Below are 12,874 nucleotides of genomic sequence, written 5' to 3'. Positions count from 1 at the left end.
GTACAGGCATTATTGTCTTCTTGTGGGCTTTGCCCTTGCTGCTCCGGCAGCACCTTGTTTTGCAGGTCGTGTCCCTGCCTTCGGTGAGCTCCTCGAACTCACCTTGTTATTGAAGCACACGTGCACGGGCACCGCTGTGCTACCCTCGTGCCACGTTTCCGTGACTTCCGTTTGGGCACACGTGCGTGGGTGCCACTGTGCTTCTTTGTGCAACAAGTGCACCGAGCTGTAAGCCCCGTCCCATACAACCCTCACGGGTTAGGGCAAGCCGGTGTACGCAGATCGTCTGTTACGTAACAGACGATCATCAGCAACAACCCGCTCACTCTCTAACGACCATAGCAGCGGTCCCCTACACCGCACAGTGGACCTTGACTGGCGGAAGCTGCCTCTTCATCATCTTGGCACGCTTCCCCGGGTCCCCCTCGTAACAGAGGAGGGTGGAAAAGGACAGTGGCCGAGCCCAAACCAGTACATCGGCTGCTACTGCCCACCACGACGATGAACTTAGCACACCTAAACTTGCTCCAAAGACCTCCCTGGGGTGGAATTTCTTCAAGCAATGTCCTAACAACAGGATACGGGTGATTTGCAACCTGTGCCATCAGAGCTTGACGCGAGGACAAAATGTTCTGAACCTGAGCACCACCTGCATGACGAGGCATGTGACTGCACGACCACATACACCATTGTCACCAACCATGTCCTCAGTCTCACATGGAAGCGTTCAGCTTTCCATCCAACAAATCCTCGCCAGAAAGAGGAAGTACCCCCCTACCCACCCACAAGCCATGGTCCTGACTGACAGAATTACAAAACTGCTCGCCTTACAAATGCTGCCATTCCAGCTTATGGAAACAGACTGTTTCAAAAATCTGATGGTGGTGGCTGTACCACAGTACATTGTTCTAAACCGCTACTTTTTTTCCAGGCAAGCCATCCCTGCCTTGTACACACATGTTGTGGACCACATCAAGTGTGCTCTGAGTAACGCCATCAGTGGTTCATTTTACCACCGATATGTGGACCAGTAAGCACGGGCAGGGACGTTACTTCTAACTAACTGCCCACTGGGTAAACCTATTGGCTGCTGTCCCACAGGCAGAAGGAGTAGCACATGTTCTACCACCACCTAGGATTTCTGAACGTTTAGCGGTCCAAGTTGTCTCCTCCTTTTACTCTGCTTCCTCATGCAGTCACAGTGACACCTGCACCAGTAACTTCAGCACAGCTAAGGGGAAACAACAGCAGGCTGTTCTTAAACTCTTCTGCCTGGGTGACTCAGATGTAGGGTTTACCTGAACGCAGATGTAGGTTTACCTGAGCGCAGATGTAGGTTTAACTGAGCGCAGATGTAGGTTTACCTCAGCGCAGATGTAGGGTTTACCTGAGCGCAGATGTAGGTTTACCTGAGCGCAGATGTAGGGTATACCTGAGCACAGATGTAGGTTTACCTGAGCACAGATGTAGGGTTTACCTGAGCGCAGATGTAGGTTTACCTGAGCGCAGATGTAGGGTATACCTGAGCACAGATGTAGGTTTACCTGAGCGCAGATGTAGGTTTACCTGAGCGCAGATGTAGGTTTACCTGAGCACAGATGTAGGGTTTACCTGAGCGCAGATGTAGGGTTTACCTGAGCGCAGATGTAGGGTTTACCTGAGCACAGATGTAGGGTTTACCTGAGCGCAGATGTAGGGTTTACCTGAGCACAGATGTAGGGTTTACCTGAGCACAGATGTAGGGTTTACCTGAGCACAGATGTAGGGTTTACCTGAGCACAGATGTAGGGTTTACCTGAGCGCAGATGTAGGTTTACCTGAGCACAGATGTAGGGTTTACCTGAGCGCAGATGTAGGGTTTACCTGAGCACCGATGTAGGGTTTACCTGAGCGCAGATGTAGGTTTACCTGAGCACAGATGTAGGGTTTACCTGAGCGCAGATGTAGGGTTTACCTGAGCGCAGATGTAGGGTTTACCTGAGCACAGATGTAGGTTTACCTGAGCACAGATGTAGGGTTTACCTGAGCGCAGATGTAGGTTTACCTGAGCGCAGATGTAGGGTATACCTGAGCACAGATGTAGGTTTACCTGAGCGCAGATGTAGGTTTACCTGAGCGCAGATGTAGGTTTACCTGAGCACAGATGTAGGGTTTACCTGAGCGCAGATGTAGGGTTTACCTGAGCGCAGATGTAGGGTTTACCTGAGCACAGATGTAGGGTTTACCTGAGCGCAGATGTAGGGTTTACCTGAGCACAGATGTAGGGTTTACCTGAGCACAGATGTAGGGTTTACCTGAGCACAGATGTAGGGTTTACCTGAGCACAGATGTAGGGTTTACCTGAGCGCAGATGTAGGTTTACCTGAGCACAGATGTAGGGTTTACCTGAGCGCAGATGTAGGGTTTACCTGAGCACCGATGTAGGGTTTACCTGAGCGCAGATGTAGGTTTACCTGAGCACAGATGTAGGGTTTACCTGAGCGCAGATGTAGGGTTTACCTGAGCGCAGATGTAGGGTTTACCTGAGCACAGATGTAGGGTTTACCTGAGCGCAGATGTAGAGTTTGCCTGAGCACAGATGTAGAGTTTGCCTGAGCACAGATGTAGAGTTTATCTGAGCACAGATGTAGGGTTTACCTGAGCACCGATGTAGGGTTTACCTGAGCACGTATGCAGGGTTTACCTGAGCACCGATGTAGGGTTTACCTGAGCACAGATGTAGGGTTTACCTGAGCACCGATGTAGGGTTTACCTGAGCACGTATGCAGGGTTTACCTGAGCACCGATGTAGGGTTTACCTGAGCACAGATGTAGGGTTTACCTGAGCACCGATGTAGGGTTTACCTGAGAATAGAAGTAGAGTTTGCCTGAGCACAGATGTAGAGTTTGCCTGAGCACAGATGTAGAGTTTATCTGAGCACAGATGTAGGGTTTACCTCTGGGAACAGTGTCTGGAGGCTGTGGTGGCTGCTGCACGCAATGTGGATCGTAAACAGATCAAGCAACTGACAGAATCTATGGATGGTGGCTGCTGAGTGTCATCATAAAGCAAGGAGGCTATATTGGTCACTAATCTTTTGGGGTTTTGTTGTTGCATGTCAGAAATGTTTATTTCTAAATTTTGTGCAGTTATATTTGTTTACCTGGTGAAAATAAACAAGTGAGATGGGAATATATTTGGTTTTTATTAAGTTGCCTAATAATTCTGCACAGTAATAGTTACCTGCACAAACAGATATCCTCCTAAGATAGACAAATCTAAAAAAAACAACTCCAACTTCCAAAAATATTAAGCTTTGATATTTATGAGTCTTTTGAGAACATAGTTGTTGATCAATAATAAAAAAATCCTCTAAAATACAACTTGCCTAATAATTCTGCACACGGTGTATGCATTTCTTTGCTGAATTTTGCTAAAGATGGGGATATTTGTTTCTTTGAACAGGCACATTGCCCAGAAATCTCCCCCTCATAAAAGTCACATGACTTACATATCATTCCAGTAAACAGGTCCCTGATGTCCTCTGAGCCAACGCAGGAGATGGGAAAAAGTTTGCCAGATGTTCCTCCAGACTCCACAGCAGCATTGACATCTGCCTTAAACACATAGACATGAACTCATGAGTTATTGTGAACCATAAACGGAAAGAAAAATACAAGTCAAGTTCAAAGGCCATATCTATGTACACAGCTTATGATTTTATAATTTTTCTAGCATATTATTTTCCGAACAGTCAATTAAAAACTATTATTTTATATTGTATTAAGTGTTATGTGAGTTTAATTAATCTTAAACTTTCTTATATGCAGCTCCTTGCATGACACATGCACCTGTAATGCCTACATATAAAATCATATAAAAAATGTTATTGCGCCAATATCCACAGTGCAGTACATAGATCATTATGAATCCCAAAACCCTTTGTATCTTCCATATCTCTAGCACATGCTAGAAAACTCAGGAAAACATCTCAAGTCTTGGATTTGTTCCCAGACTGTGGGGGAACACAGGTTTAAAGGAAATGTCACACAGAGTTTTGCACAAAACTCACCGACTGTTATGGGAGCATCAGACCCTGTTCATATTGCAGAGTCTGGCACCCCACCCAATGGTTACTCTTGTGTTTCTAATGTAAACAGGCAGACTCAGTCATTGACCAGCTGTATGCTCATTCATAGACAGGCTAGCAAGAGTTAACCTCTGCTAGTCTGCTTGTTAGGCTTATGGGATCACATGTTGTAAGTAAGCCTATCACATCTGCTACTCTCATAGTTAGGCTGGAGGAAATCTTCTACCCATGCCGACTATAGTTTATGCTGTGTTGGTCTGTGTGCTGCTGTGTCCCAGATTTGCTGGAGAGTCAAGGGGGCTTTACACGCTACGATATCACTAGCAATATCAATAGCGAGCGTACCCTCCCCCGTCGTTTGTGCGTCAAGGGCAAATCGCTGCCACCCGTCACATGTACTTACCTTCCTAGGGACGTCGCTGTGGGCGGCGAACAACCTCTTCATTAAGGGGGAGGTTCGTGCACCATCACAGCGACGTCACACAGCGGCCGACCAATAGAAGCGGAGGGGCGGAGAACAGCCGCATTAACGACACGCCCACCTTGTTGCCAGGAGATGCAGGTAAGCTGTTGTTCATCCTTCCCGGGGTGTCACACATAGTGATGTGTGCTGCCTCAGGAACGATGAGCAACCTGCGTCCACAATGACCAACGAGATTTTGAAAATGAACGACGTGTCAACGATCAATGATAAGGTGAGTATTTTTGATCGTTAACAGTCGCTCAGAGCTGTTACACGCAACGACGTCGCTAACGACGCCAGATGTGCATCACGAATTCCGTGATCCTGACGACATATCATTAGATATGTCGTTGCATGTAACGGGGCCTTTAGTTGCTTTTCGCTTGGTGTTGTTGTGGGGTTTACCCATCGTCTTCTCGTGTCCTTCCTACTCTTATTTTCCTCCTTGCCTCTTAGTTTCTTATACCTGTGTGTGCGTGTTTTGGTTTCCTCATCTGTCTATCTTTGTGGGGTTACTCACACGTCCTGTCTCAGCCCCCCATTTGGGGTAGGGGGTCATAAGATCAGGGCTGCTCAGGAGCAGGGCCAGGAAGGAGACTCAGGACTGAACACCTTTAAGGGTATCCCTGAGATTAGGGATAGCTAGTGCCCCTAGACTGAGGGTTAGCTCAGGAGCCCCATTTTATTGCTATCCCTGTAGGCTTTTTCACGGTAAACCTGACATCTGATACATGCTGTTCGATCCACCCCCATGTAGACAGAGAATGAATTGATGTGGGTGTTCAGCAATGAGCCTGTGAACACTTTATTCTTTTAAAGCATGATTCATCTCTTCCAGTAATTGACCACAATAATACTAAAACCTGGAGCACCAAAATGGAGCAGGGAAATACAAAGTTCCCTTTCTGGCTGTCATAAGTGGAGCTATAAGTTCTACAGATTAATGGCTGGGGGCATTGGATCACTGCCTACACCCTTGACTGTGAACAGGTAATTGAACAAGTAATCCAGTTTTAACCCTCATTTCTGTTGTGCATGACATTTGCCAGCCCTCCCCCAGGAGCCTCTTAGAGAAACAATATGGCCATCATCTTTCCAAACATCCTTCAAGCATTCTTCACATACCGCACATGAATAAGTATAACCATAAATCAGGAAGATATTGCGCTCCCCTGGGTTGCCAGCTACCAAAACTTTTGCAATTTTACCCACAGATGTGAATAGGCTCCTCGATCATGGATATATCTGAAAAGCTAAAATTATAATTAAAAATTAAATATTCTTTTTCCTTGCAGTAAAAATAGCGTGGCTACACAAAGAGAAAAAAATGATTCCCCAGCGTTTAACACCTTATGTGCCAGTGGAGACCCATCAAAACAGCCATCATCCTACACGCATCCCACCCTCACCCCATTTGTTAAAGGATTGAATAAAAGGACTTTATAAGGATGGTGAGTGCCACTTGCCTTTGTACATTTTTCTGCATAGTCTTTTCAGTGTCATACTGTTGGACTATGTGCTCACTTTTTTATCTACAAGGTATTCAGGTGGTCCCAGAAGAATCCACAACTGCTGGCCTAAATGTTTATCCAATATTGACAGGAATTAACTGCTACCTGTTAATTACTCTGTATGCAACCTTCACAGTGCTGGGATTGGTTATCTGCCCAACCGGGCACATTTCCAATGGGATGCAGAACTATGGTACAAAGTGAGCCGCCAGCTACATTTTTTGGTCATCAACGTCTCTTAACTGCTGGCCCTTTAAAATTTCTGAGGATTGCCAAGGTGCGCTCATGTGCTCGAACACATATTAGGCTGCTGCAGCCCAACCACGGTTGTTTCTAAGCCTGACTTTGCCCAGTACCAGCATCAGGAAGGCTTTTTGGGGCCGGAGTTCTTGCTCTGCTTTCCAGTTTGGTAACAAATTGTCTCCTTTGCACTGCAGCCTGTCATCTTCCCCATCTCCAGGATTTGGGTGAATTCAGAGATGTAGCCTTTTGCACCCTCTATGAAGCAAACACAGTGTTTCCTATGTGATGTATATACATCAGCCCCAGTGTCGCCTATATAATGTACACTAAGCCTACCGTGTCTTATGTGATGTATATACATCAATTTCAGTGTTTCCTATATGATGTGTATACAGTAATCCCAGACCCCTGTTTGATCTATATACAGTAGTCTCATGTCTCCTATACGATGTATATACAGAGCTCACAGTGTCTCTTATGCGACCTACATACAGCAGGGTTGTAGTGTCTCCTATGTGATGTATATAGAACACTCCTTCTGTCTCCTATATGATGTGTATACAGCAGTCCCTTTGTATCCTATGTGTTGTATACAGCATAATATAATATAATGCTGTGTTTATATAGTATATAATGTAGAGTTATGTATGTATAGTATATAGTGTACAGATGTTTATATAGTATGGGGTTCTGTATATAGTACAGAATTTGGAATCCACACTATATACACTGACACATCTCTATGCTATATAGTATTTTCACATATCTATATTCTTTAGCACAGGATATAGCATGGAGCTCTGTATATAGTTGTTTGTTGTATATATTGTAGAGCTCTGTATGCTGTGTATACATCTCCTTCCCTGTACATTTGGTGTAATCCTGCATGTGCAGTTTGGTTCCACGGATGGTCAATAAAGTGGCACATATCGATATCTTGGCTCAATGACACCTTCATTAGGCTAAGATCTTGATCTATGCATGCGGCGCTTACGGTGACATTTTATTAAAAATCAGATGATGGCAGGGAAATCAAACTGCGATGGCTGAGCGAAATTTCAAAAGGAGGCAGGTCACCGAATAATCAGTGACCTGTCATGGAATCGCATAGAAAGGGGAAGAGATTTGGCAAAAAAAGCCATAAAAAAACATTACACAGAAAACGGCTACATTTGTTGTTATTTCCTGTGCTATTAGTGGTCTACAGTTTTTGACTTTGTCTCTCTTTGTGTTTATTTCTGTCTTATTTTGCATAGAAGAAAAATCATTGACATCTGAAGGGTTCGTTAACATTGAGTTGCTGTTTTTTCACAGATTTTGATTAGGATTCTACTCCAAATCCACATTAAAAACATTTAAAATACTCTTTGAAAAGTTTCCAATTTATTTAAATGGTGAAACAAGACTAATTTGTATCCACTTCTCTTTTCAGCATTTAAGAAATAAAGGAACATATCAATTCTTTAAGTCGTTTACTGTTTTTGACTGAATAAAAGCTTCATGTTGACTTAGGATGAAAAAAAAAAATGGCCAATACTCAAAAAACTGAAAATATTTCTATAAAAAAAAAAAGAAAATGTAGCTTAGAAATACAAGTGAAATGAGCCACTATGTATGGGCGAGGCAAAAAGTGATCTGAACTGGTACAATTCCCAGGAAGATGTAAAACCCCAACTACTCCTCCCCATATAGAGTCACATGAGTCTTGAGTAATTTCTGTTCTCAGCTCCTTCATACTATCAGGGAGGAAACCTCTGGGTAAGTCTTGTGCTGATCCAGCTAGAGAAGGTTCTAAAGATCTACAGAACCTGTAAACTGATCCTTTGTTTTCCGATACTTTGTAGCAAACTGTAATATGATGCTTTGTAGCACACTATGAAGTCAGTAGGGAGTTTAGAGCTGTTGTCGTCAGTTCTGCAATTCACTTTCACTTTCTGGATATAAACAGGAATGAAGACCCCCAAACAAATCTAATATTAACCCTTAAGGATTCAGCTAGTTTGGACCTTGAGGACACAGCTAGATTGTTTTCTTTATCTTTTTGCATTCCGAGTGTCATAATTGTTTATTTTTGTCAGTCTACGTAGCAACGTGAGGGCTTGTTTTCGACAGGGACATGTTGTTTTGTGGATATACACTGCTCAAAAAAATAAAGGGAACACTTAAACAACACAATGTAACTCCAAGACTATCACACTTCTGTGAAATCATCCTGTTCAGTTATGAAGCAACATCGGTTGTGAATCAATCTCTACTGCTGTTGTACACAAGGACCAGGCAGGTAGAAATGATCGGCAATTAGCAAGAGACTCCCTATAAAGGAGCAATTCTGCAGGTGGTGACCACAGACCATTTCTCTGTTTTCATCCTTTTTGGTTGTTGTTTTGGTCACTTTTGCATTTTGTCATTGCTCTCACCCTAGACGTAGCATGAGGGGGTGTCTACAACCCACAGAGGTTGCTTACGTAGTGCATCTCATCCAGGATGGAACATCAATGTGAGCTGTAACAAGATGGTTTGCTGCATCTGTCAGCACAGTTTCCAGAGGATGGAACAGACACCAGGAGACAGGCCAGTGCACCAGGAGATGTAGAAGAGGCAATAGAAGGGCAACAACCCAGCAGCAGGACCACTATTGCCTCCTTTGTGCAAGGAGGAATGAGAGGAGCAGTGCCAGAGCCCTGCAAAATTACCACCAGCAGCCACTAATATCAACCCAGGGCCCACTGCACCTACATGTTGTGTCACAACAGGTCTGAGGATCTCATCCAGGTACCTATTGGCAGTCAGGGTACCTCTGGCTAGCACATGGAGTGCTGTGCGGCCCTACAAACAAATGCCTCCCCATACCATTACTAACCCACTAAAGATAGAAGGAACACTGGACACTATTTTTTCATAAACGACCAATTACACTCTAATATCCACTAATAATAACGTCAAGCAAAGACTTTGCCTTGTTAGACCTGTTCAGGTGTTTCAGCATGTTCTAGAGTATGGATCTATTCGCCGGGGTGCACGCCAAAGCTGCAGAGCTGTAAAAATCCAAAAAATTGAAGAAACGAGGCACTCACCGGTTTGTAGATAATTTGAGAAGACGGTTTTATTCAGGCATTGGGTGAGGGTGCGGGGATGATGTGTGCACGTCATCCCCGCACCCTCCTCCCAATGCCTGAATAAATCCGTCTTCTGAAATTATCTTCAAACCGGTGAGTGCCTCGTTTCTTCAATTTTTTGGATTACTAACCCACTGCCAAACTGGTCATGCTGGAGAATGTTGCATGCAGCGGAATATTCTTCACGATGTCTCCAGACTCTGTCACATCTATCATGTGCTCAGCGTGAACTTGCTCTCATTCGTAAAGAGCACAGGGCGTCAATCTCAAATCTGACAATTTTGGTGTTTTCTTGCTAATGCGAATCGCCCTGCACAGTGTTGGGCTGTAAGCACCACCCCCATTTGTGGACATCGGGCTCTCATACCACCCTCGTGGAGTCTGTTTCTGACAGTTTGAGCAGATACATGGATATTAGTGGCCTGCTGGAGGTCATTTTGCAGGGTTCTGGCAGTGCTCCTCCTGTTCCTCTTTACACAAAGGTAGAGGTAGCGGTCCTGCTGCGGGGTTGTTGCCCTCCTATGGCCCTCTCCAGATCTCCTGGTGTAATGGCCTGTCTGCTGGTATCTGCTCTATCCTTTGGACACTACGCTGACAGACACAGCTAACCTTCTTTCCACAGCTCGCATTGATGTAGCATCCTAGAGGATCTGCGCTACCTGAGCAACTGCTGTGGGTTGTAGACACCCCCTCATGCTACCTCTAGGGTGAGAGCAAAGACAAAATGCAAAAGTGACCAAAACAACAGCCAAAAAGAATGAGAACATAGAAACGCTCTGTGGTCACCACCTGCAGAATCACTCCTTTATAGGGGTGGTCTTGCTAATTGCCGATCATTTCTACCTGTTGTCTCTTCCATTTGCAGAACAGGAGCAACATTGATACACAATCAGTGCTGCTCCATAATTGGACAGGATGACTTCACAAAAGTGTGATAGACTTGGAGTTATAGGGCTGCTTAAGTGTTCCCTTTATTTTTTGAGCAGTGTATTAAATATACGGCCGGATTTATTTGTTCATTTCTTTCGGGGGGGGGGGTTAGGGGTGGTTTCATTTAGTGACATTGAAGGAAATTCAACAAATGAGATTTTCAACTTTTTTAAGTTGTTTTTTATTGTGGTTTAGTTAGTTCTCTGATTTTTACGTCAATGTGGCTTTCACAGATGTTTTAAACAGATTTAGGAAATGTGTTTTGTTTGTGTTTTAACTAAAAAGAGTTGCAAAATTTGGTGGCGCAACTTTTTTTTTAAATCAGATAAATTTTTATTGCATTTTAAAACTTCATAAACATAACAACAAATTGTGAGGGTAGTCCTCACACATACTCCCTCCCCTCCCTCCCCTCCCCCTCCGATCCCTCCCCTCCCCCTCCCTTCTTCCGGTCGACAGTCTCACCCCTCCACTCTCTACATCCCTCATTATTCACATAATGACCTGCCCTCCTTATTTCTCAGCCACTGCGATCTTTCCTTTCCTACCTATAGTCTAAGGCGGGCTTTGCACGTTGCGACATCGGTAACAATGTGTTACCGATGCTGCAGCGATAGTCCCGCCCCCGTCGCACGTGCGATATCTAGTGAAAGCTGCCGTAGTGATTATTATCGCTACGGCAGCTTTACACGCACATACCTGCCGTGCGACGTCGCTCTGGCCGGCGACCCGCCTCCTTCCTTAGGGGGCGGGTCGTGCGGCGTCACAGTGACGTCACACGGCAGGCGGCCAATTGAAGCGGAGGGGCGGAGATGAGCAGGATGTAAACATCCCGCCCACCTCCATCCTTCTCATTGCAGCCGGCGGCAGGTAAGGTGATGTTCCTCGCTCCTGCGGCTTCATACACAGCGATGTGTGCTGCCGCAGGAGCGAGGAACAACATCGTACCTGTCGCTGCACCGGCATTATGGAAATGTCGGAGGCTGCAGCGATGATACGATAACGACGCTTTTGCGCTCGTTCATCGTATCAAAAAGGTTTTACACGTTGCGATATCGACTGCAACGCCGGATGTGCGTCACTTTCGATTTGACCCCATCGACATCGCACGTGCAATATCGCAACGTGCAAAGCCTCCCTAAATATCCTATCTTTCAGTAGATCAAATGACGCTAATCCTGGAAAGTCCAGCCACTTGCTCCAGATCTTCTCATATTGAGTTCTCCTTCCCCTTTTAATATAAACATTTTTCTCCATATAAATAATATAATTTACTTTTTCAACAAATTTTGGTGGCGCAACTTTACTTCACCCCCCACAGTGATTTTATGATTTTATATACTGTATATCAACTATAAGTTATATTCTGAGACGTTGGCCAAAACATGCAACTATTTGCAAAAAACTGTTAAAGGCAGAAAAAAAGACAATTTTACTTATATAGCGCTATTAGGCTATGTCCGCACTTTGCGTTTTTACCTGCGTTTCCGCAGCGTTTTGAATTGCAGCGTTTTAATGCCAAAATGCATGTGTTTTGATTTTCCAGCAATGTCTATGGGAAATGTGGATTTTTTGTGTGCACTTTGCAGTTCAAAAGGCAGCATTTAATTTGCATATTTTGGGGCAAAAACTCAGCGTTTCAAAATCCAGCATGTCAAATGTTTTTGCCATTTGGTCTGCGTTTTGCTAACATTGGAGTCAATGGGAAATGTCAAAACGCACACACAAACCAAAATTCCAGTGTTTTACATGCTTTTTGGATGCAGAAGACATTCTTTTTGAACCAAAAAAATTGAATGTTCTCAGTGAGAGGAACAAAATAAACGCATGCGTTTTAGAATTCATAATATGGGAATAATATGTCCCTTTACACACACACACACACACACACACACACACACACACACACACACACACACACACACACAGTCCGACAATTAAATTAATGAAAATCCATAATTTATTGTTATTTTAAGCATAATTATTAAAAAATAGTTAAAATTTTATTAAAAACAGTAATTTTATGCATGATTTAAAAAAAGATGTTTGTTATCTTTTTTTTCTGTTTTTTTTCATAGTGTTTGAATGTTAAAACTTTATGTAGTAGTGTATTTGGTATCAAAACGCATCTGACTTTAAGCAATGAAAAAGCATGTAAATCGCGCTAAAAACGCACCTAAAACGCAGTAAAAATGCAAGCGTATTTATAGCGTTTTTGTGGTCAAAACCAACTTTGTCAAAAAACATTTCTACCAGAGGATGCGTTTAGAACTGCAACTACCTCGACGCAAAGTGCGCACATAGCCTTAATTCCACAACACTTTACAGCGATCATCATCACCATTTGGGCTCACAATCTAAGTTCCCTAATAACAGAGAGCAGTAGATGGAGGGTTTTCCAGCCGTGCCAAGGACCAGCCAATAGAGGTAGTAGATTAATGTTGCTTTTTATTCCATATACAGGTCAACGCGTTTCAGAAGGTACCCCTTCCTTCTTCAGGACCAACAGGCAAGAAAACAATTTGATGTTTTCTTGCCTGT

At 44.0% G+C, this 12,874-nt stretch overlaps 1 protein-coding gene across 2 annotated transcripts in view; it reads left to right on the top strand.

The window, feature by feature from the left end:
* The first annotated feature begins 7,960 nt into the window (after positions 1-7,960).
* LOC142256892 (membrane-spanning 4-domains subfamily A member 4A-like) overlaps positions 7,961-12,874 on the top strand; it is a 37,834-nt gene continuing 32,920 nt past the window's right edge. For both annotated transcript variants that reach the window (XM_075328858.1, XM_075328857.1), the window contains exon 1: positions 7,961-8,045. The gene's annotated coding sequence lies outside the window, so the exon portion shown is untranslated. The remainder of the gene's footprint in view (positions 8,046-12,874) is intronic.

The sequence above is a fragment of the Anomaloglossus baeobatrachus genome, chromosome 11, assembly GCF_048569485.1.
Source record: "Anomaloglossus baeobatrachus isolate aAnoBae1 chromosome 11, aAnoBae1.hap1, whole genome shotgun sequence".
NCBI lineage: Eukaryota > Metazoa > Chordata > Amphibia > Anura > Aromobatidae > Anomaloglossus > Anomaloglossus baeobatrachus.
Note: the sequence above shows the minus strand (reverse complement) of the source record. Positions and strands in the feature narration are given on the sequence as shown.